This window comes from Neomonachus schauinslandi, chromosome 10 (genome assembly GCF_002201575.2).
Source record: "Neomonachus schauinslandi chromosome 10, ASM220157v2, whole genome shotgun sequence".
In the NCBI taxonomy this organism is placed as follows: Eukaryota; Metazoa; Chordata; class Mammalia; order Carnivora; family Phocidae; genus Neomonachus; species Neomonachus schauinslandi.
Window position 1 is genome coordinate 5,121,439 of NC_058412.1, and position 7,509 is coordinate 5,128,947.

At 41.7% G+C, this 7,509-nt stretch overlaps 1 non-coding gene across 1 annotated transcript; it reads left to right on the top strand.

Annotated features, from left to right (window-relative positions):
• The first annotated feature begins 637 nt into the window (after positions 1-637).
• LOC123326054 lies at positions 638-744 on the top strand. Its single transcript, XR_006540844.1, has one exon. It is a non-coding gene; the product is annotated as a U6 spliceosomal RNA (small nuclear RNA).
• The last annotated feature ends 6,765 nt before the right edge of the window (positions 745-7,509 follow it).

Here is a 7,509-nt window from a genome sequence, read left to right on the forward strand (position 1 = left end):
GGTATCTTCTTTCATAAATTTAAATTAATTAAAAGCATGTAAAAATTAGTTTACACTTTAAAAGTCCAGATGCCTGTCTCTCTGACCAAATAACAGGTGATCTAGCAACACTGGGGCTCCATTTGCTCATGGCAACCATCTGTTGATACTGATTAATTCCTGACCACTGAATTTCAGGGTGAGCTCTGCTCTTTATCAAACTTCATCTCCAGCCTGGTTTACTGACTCACAATATCTGTCAGGCTCCTGAAGGTATTGCCTTTGCCTCAGAAAGCTTCAAGAAACACCATCCCTGTCAGTGGAACAGTCTGTGATATGGAAACAGTTGTCTTTAAGGGATGGTAACAAGGCCTCATTCAGTCAGAATCTGTGGCCCATGTCTCTCGAGCTCTGCATTCTGACATAGATTTCAAAGATCCAGCAGGTAATGGGGATCTAAGGATGGCTAAACATCAAAAATCAATTAATTATTAGAAAACCACATAATCATTTCCATAGATTCAGAAAAAATAACTCGATAAAATTCAGCTCTCTTTCATGGAAAAAAAATCCTCAGGAGTTGAACTGACAGTCTTAACCATTGCAATATGAAAAGAAAAAAAGAAGAGAAAAGAAAGTTATTAGGATTTAAGTAATAGTGCTCACTTTGACAGCACATAGACTAAAGTTGGAACAAGACAGAGAAGATGAGTATGGCCCCTGAGCAAGGATGACACGCAAATTCACAAAGTGTTACATATTTTTTTAAAAAGATTTAAGTAAGAGATAAAATTGCTCTCAAATGCAAATATAATATGTTTTTCATAGAAAATCCAATGTAATCTATAAACCATTAGTCCTAATGAGCAACCGCATATATTCAATTCATTTATTTGACAAATATATATTCAGCGTGAGCGTGGCTATTCTTGGCATAGCAGATACAGCAGTGAGTAATAGAGAAAGTCCTGCCCTTGAGGAGCTCATCTTTTAATTTAAAAATATTTACAGTATGTCTCACCTTCTAGAGAACAATAAGGCACAAGAGATTGATTGATGTATTCTTTCAAAAGTATGTGGTGGTGAAGGAAGTCCTCAGTATTAAGATGACATCTGAGTAGAGCCCTGAAGGAAGTAAGAGATCTAGTGGCTAGCTGGGGGAGATCACTGCAGCCTGGGGGGACAATGAGCACAAATGTTCTAAGTGAGAGCATGCTGGGCGTGCTGGTAAGTGCAAGGAAGTCAGTGACGCTGCATGAGCCATTGGGAGTACGAGGCCACGTAGGGATGGGGAAGTAACATAGGGCCAGATGACAGAAGGCCCGTAGCTCCTGGAAAGATTGGGCTTTTACCCTGAGTGACATGGGGCTCCTGGAGGGTTTGAGGTAGAGTGTTGTCTTACAGGATCACCCTGTCTTCTCTGCTGAAATAGAGGGCAGTGAGTGCAGAAGCAAGGACATCAGTTAGGGGGTGACTTCAATAATTTGGGAGAGAACTGTCTGTGGCTTGGACTAGAAGTAATGCTGGAGGTGTGAGATATGGATAACTCCTGACTATTCTAAAGGAAGAGCTAACTGGCTTTGTAAGAGGCTCGGTGTGGTACCTGAGTTTTTAACGTATAACCTGGAAGAATGGAATTTCCATTAACTAAGCTCCTGAAGACTGCAGAAAGGAGTAGGTTTGGAGGAGGTGGGGAATCAGGAACTTGATTTTGCACATATTCATTTTGAGATATTTAAGTGGTCAGTTTGCGCCAGGCGTATGCTGTGGTGACAAACACAAATCTTAATGGTATAAATCACAAGTTTGTTTCTCACTGAGGCTATGTCCATCGTGCATTGGACAATTCTCCAGGACAACTGCTTTTTATGCAATGACTTAGTGACATGGCTCTGCCTTTTCTACTCACAGTCTTCACACTCAATCCTGAAGGGAATGGCGGGATCGGAAAAGTGGGCAGGGTCCTTATACCGCCTCAGCTTGTGGATGTGCAGTGGATGCAGGGGTCTGCTGCCCAGAATTCCCTGTGAGGTCTGACGCATTCATTATCCCTACTGCTGGAGAGTTGGGTACCAATGGATCACCCTATGTGCCTCCCCATGGATTATCTCCTATAAAGAGAGCCATCCAGCCCAGGGAAATGTCCTCTCCCTAAAGTGGCCCACTTCCAGTGACAGCTGACATGGGGAAACACAGGCAGCTCTTGACTCAATTTGGAACAACTCCGATGGTCCATCCCAGCTCCAGAAGCCCTCATAGGATCACCTAAGGTTCTGTTTTAGTTACATTGCAGTGAACTTTTCTCAATTCTCCTCCCCTCTTTCCCCTTACCAGTGACCTTCAGGTCTGGTCCCAATAACCTCCTGCACCAAATCTCTGTGACGCAGCTTCCCAGGAAAACCTGGTACATGTAACATGTTTCTTATTTTCTCAATGAGTAGTCACATTCTCCCACCTCAATGAAAGTGTTACGAGGTAGCTACACTTGTGGTGAGCATAGCATAATGTACAAACCTGTCAAAATACTATAGTGTATACCTGAAACTGATGTAACATTGTGTGTCAACTATACTCAAAGATTCTTTTAAAAAAGCGTTATGAGAAATACAGCGTGTGTGCCTGGAAGAGAGATATCATTGGTGAGCACTCACAATATCCATCATATATTCCTTTATTTTTTAAAGATTTTATTTATTTCATTTGACAGAGAGAGACACAGCGAGAGAGGGAACACAAGCAGGGCGAGTGGGAGAGGGAGAAGCAAGCTTCTCGTGGAGCAGGGAGCCCGATGCTGGGCTCGATCCCAGGATCATGGGATCATGACCTGAGCCAAAGGGAGACGCTTAACGACTGAGCCACCCAGGCGCCCCTATCATAAATTCCTTGTAGACATCTAAGAAGATGTAGTAAGTGAACAAGTGGATATACAGAAGGTAGGCTTTGGGGCTTATGACCAGATTGGAGATAGTAATCTTGGGTGATATTTAAAGACTAATATCAGATAAGATCCCCTAATAATTAGGGCAGATAGAGAAGAGCAGAGGTGTGAGGACTGAGCTCTGGGCACATGAACATTTAGAAATCTCGGAGATGAGGAAGAACCAGGAGAGGAGACGGAGAAGTTGGAGAGACACCCATGCTCTGCCTTAGTTACTCCTTAAAAATCCTCACACTGTACACGAAGGAAGTATGTTCACAAATGGACACTGAACCATTTCTTTTTTTTCTATGGAATAATGGAAACAACCCAAATATCCATCAACACAAGAAAGGACAAATAATTTTAGCAAAATCATAAAATAGTATAGAATATAGCAGTTAGAATGGATGGAATCGAGTTGCATGCATTGATATGAATAAACCTTAAAAACATAATGTCGAGCAAAAACAGCAGATTTCATTATCATACATATAATATGATACCATTTATATGAAGTTTATTTTTTTAAAGATTTATTTATTTGACAGACAGAGAGAGAGCACAAGCAGGGGAAGTGGGAGAGGGAGCAGGGAGCCCAATGCAGGGCACGATCCCAGGACCCTGGGATCATGACATGAGCTAAAGGCAGACGCTTCACTGACTGAGCCACCCAGGTGCCCCTGAAGTTTTAAACCATTGCAAACAATACCACATATTGCTAATGGATACCCACCTATCTAGTAACAGTATGTCATGCACGTGGGCAGCTGTGCCTTCTGCAGTGGGGGACAGAATGGGAGGAAGTTTGCACACTGACATGTATGTTATCCTCTGTGCTTACTATGAGTGACTTGGCATTGGTGGCTGCTTCGTCTCCCCAGGTATTTCTGATGTGAAGCCATGGCTGGGAAGCCCTGCGTTTATGCTTCCTTACCCTGGCCTGCTCTCAGAGGTTCATCTTTGATCTCGCTGGCCGGGAAGCTGTGACGGGGGTCATGCTTCTCATTTTGCCAATAGGAAAGGGACAGGTCTGGAAAAAATGGAGTAACGTTTGCTTTTCAAAACCTTTCTGAGGTCCACAGGAGATTCTGTCCTATACTTTTCGTCCACATACAGGTCTTTCGTTATGACAGTTTGTTCTTTAGTGCATTTTGTTAAGAAGAGAAAGTGATAAAGCACTATTTTTAGCAGCTACAAATGGAAGGTATTTGAAAATTATGGCGGTTCAGAATTTCAAGGTTTGTATTTAGTTCTATTTCAGAAATATACACAAGCCTAACTCCAGTTACTATAATGTCTGTTTTATTTAAAGTGGGGTCATCAAACTTTTTCTGTAAACGGTAGAGTAAATATTTTATTGATGCTTGTGTTGCAACCACTCAACTCTCCCTTTGTAGCACGAATAACTTCCACAGATGAGACATAAAGTGGAGGGCGTGGTTATGTTCCAATAAAAGTTTATTTAGAAAAACAAGGGTGGGCTGAGTTGGCTCACCACCAGCCTCTAAAGTATCAGATTGAAAGAGATAATGTCTGGTGATGGTCCAACTCTTACGAAAGCCAAAATATAATTAAAAAGCATTTCTTAGATCATGGAGGGTTCTGAAATTAAGAAAAAATTCTCCAATGTTGTTTTAATATTGTACTCACATATCCAAAGTTTTGTAAGACCCCAATAAGAAGAAACACAGTGTTTTTTCCAGTACCTTTTAAGTACCTTTGCATCTTTTGAGCACATCCTACCTTTAGTACAATTTATAAATGTTTCTCTTTTTCATCTTCATGAAAGTTTAAAAAAAATAGCAGAAGTAGGCTGCTAAACACCAGAGCAGTCAAATAATTACTTGGAAAATGGAAAGGCACTGAACACCAGTCATTTCATGATTTCAATTTTATGATTGCTTCATTACAGAACATACATGCATAAAACTTTCAATAGACCTGCATCATCTGAACCATAGCTTTCGGTTTCAGCCCCAACCACTGCCACTTACGAAAGTCTGGCCTTGCTTGAATTAGGTCTTCGAACAAAGCTAGGAAAGTAGTTGCTAGAACAAAGAGAACTCGTGGTGTGTTCTGAGCATTGCTCTGAGACGTTGGAAGGAAGGGAAATGCCTTCCACTTGCCATTCCTTCAGCTTCTAGACACCTATCTTAAATTCTGAGAGCAACTCAGGGCTACACAGGGCTCTTTAGGAGTAGTTTAAGGTAGTCTTGGATTCCTGTTATTACTTTCCCCTGCAATCCAGCAATCACTAAAATGACTACTCACATTTATACCAGTAAAGGGCCACCATCAAAAGGCAAAGGAGCAGAGTCAGAACTACCCAGAAGGAATTATCAGGAAGCATCCCACATGAAATGCAATGTTCAAGGCATTAAGAGGATTGCTCCAAAATATACTACCTACACTTGAGCATCTGGGGGGAGCCAGCCACTGACTCACTCAACCTCCATAGGCTAGAAACAGATAAAAAATTGAAGCTGCTAAGTCATCTGGTGGGATCTGTGAACAGACCAGACCAGACTTCTGGATACTCTCCTGAGCAAGCGAGCAAACCTTTGCACTCTCGGCTGCATGTCTTGCCCTTGGCTCCTTATCACTTCCGTTGACATCATGGCGATTTTCATATGTGTTTTCTCTTCTGGTTGTTTTTAACAAACAGAAGTTGAGGGATATTTATTTTCAGAGAAAAGTTGTTTTTATAATTTAATCCTTTCTTTCAGGCGCCTGGGTAGCTCAGTTGGTTAAGCGACTGCCTTTGGCTCAGGTCATGATCCTAGAGTCCCAGGATCGAGTCCCGCATCAGGCTCCCTGCTCGGCAGGGAGTCTGCTTCTCCCTCTGACCCTCCCCCTTCTTGTTTCTCTCTCTCATTCTCTCTCAAATACATATATAATTTAATCCTTTCTTTCATCCTCTCAGTTAAGTGGTGGAAGTGCAAAATTAAATGAAGTGAAGCTATGGTTTGATCCACAGAGTAATGGGTAAGCCAGAGGATCTAGAGTTGTGCAAACTTGGGTTTTAATCTAGTTTTGTCACTTACTGAATATATGACTTTTGAAAATTAACTTAGTTCTTTAAGCCTTGGCTTCCTCTTCTAAATATGGGAGTATTAGCACATAGCTCAAGATTGTTGTGTAGCAGTCAAGCAATATGGGTATGTGCTTCGGCCGCGGCACACAGTAGTTGCTCAGTGAATGAAGAGATAACGATGACAATGATGATGGTGGTGACCATGGCAGGGACCTAGCTTTCGAAGAGGTGAAGTCATTCCGTGTAGCATAAACGTGCAATGATAAGGAGAGACTGGTAAAGACACAATCATTTCTGAGTCTCTTTTGCATCAAATGGTTTCAGAATGTGGTTTAGGGTGACTTTCTCTAATGACAGACACAAGCATATTCAAAGTAAAGAATGTCGAAAAGCCCACCCTAAAGCTACATATAGGTAATTGTGCTTCGCATAGCCTCGTTGTTTTCTCACTTCCTCCCCATTCCAAAGTCACGGATTGTCAAGAATCAAATGTCAAATCAATTTATTGAACTCTCCGGCAGCAGGAGGAAGAAGTTTGATAATTTGGGTGTTGCTTTAGTCCCAGGAGGCCAACCAGATGGCCACGAACCCTTGGTTAGAGCATTTATATCGCTTTTAACATCCCTGAGTGGTTCAGTCAACAACTCCAGAGAAATGAACCATACTCTGAAATAGCCACTTCCTGTGAACTGCACATTGTCCCATTTCTACGTCAGTGTTGCTGAGCACTAAGGTAACTCTGTTGGTTTTAGAGGAAATCCTCTCTACTTCATGGCAGCAGAAAGGGTTTCATAATTAGTGGTATTTTCCAACAACAACCTTTATTCACTTATTCTTTTATTACACATTATTTGTGAGGTTCTGCTACGTGCCAGATGCCCTGATAAGCATGAGGGAGGAGCTGGGAAATAGGCAGAGGTACCCATTTCATACACTAGTACTAGGACTTGAGGAGCAGGGATAATGTAAGGAACATACGTGGCTCATTGTTTCAATAGTTGGCTTTTAATACGTGGTAGGTCTATCCCTAGAGCAAGGAATCTTTGACTCTCTAAGCTCTATCATCTACCCACCTTGACACAAAACAATAGGTGAGGGAAAGAGGAGGAAAAATCTGAAAGTAAAGGGAATAATGTTCAGGTAGGATCAGGATTAAGAAAACACGCTGTTGGAATCTAGATATTAGAAAGAGAACCAGCATGGGGATACACATGTTACAGCATTCCTCTTGTGTCTTCTCCCTGGAATGAAAGTTCTTCTGGATGAGGGATTAATTGCACAATCATTGTTGAGGAGAGGGGCTGAAAGCAGACTGGAGAGTGGGTAGCATGACATTTCCTCTCACCAAACTTTCAGCTCAGCTCCATGGGCACACCTAAGTGCAAGGGATCCTAGTAAATGTAGTCTGAGTGTGTGTGTGTATAAATGGAATCATACTGTATACATATTTTCCTGCCAATTCTTCTTACCACATTAGCCCATACAGATCATTATTTGCACTAGCTGCACAGTGTTCCAATGGAAGAATGCTCTGTTTTATTGAACTAGTTTGTATGGTCTTATCCAACTTTCAAAA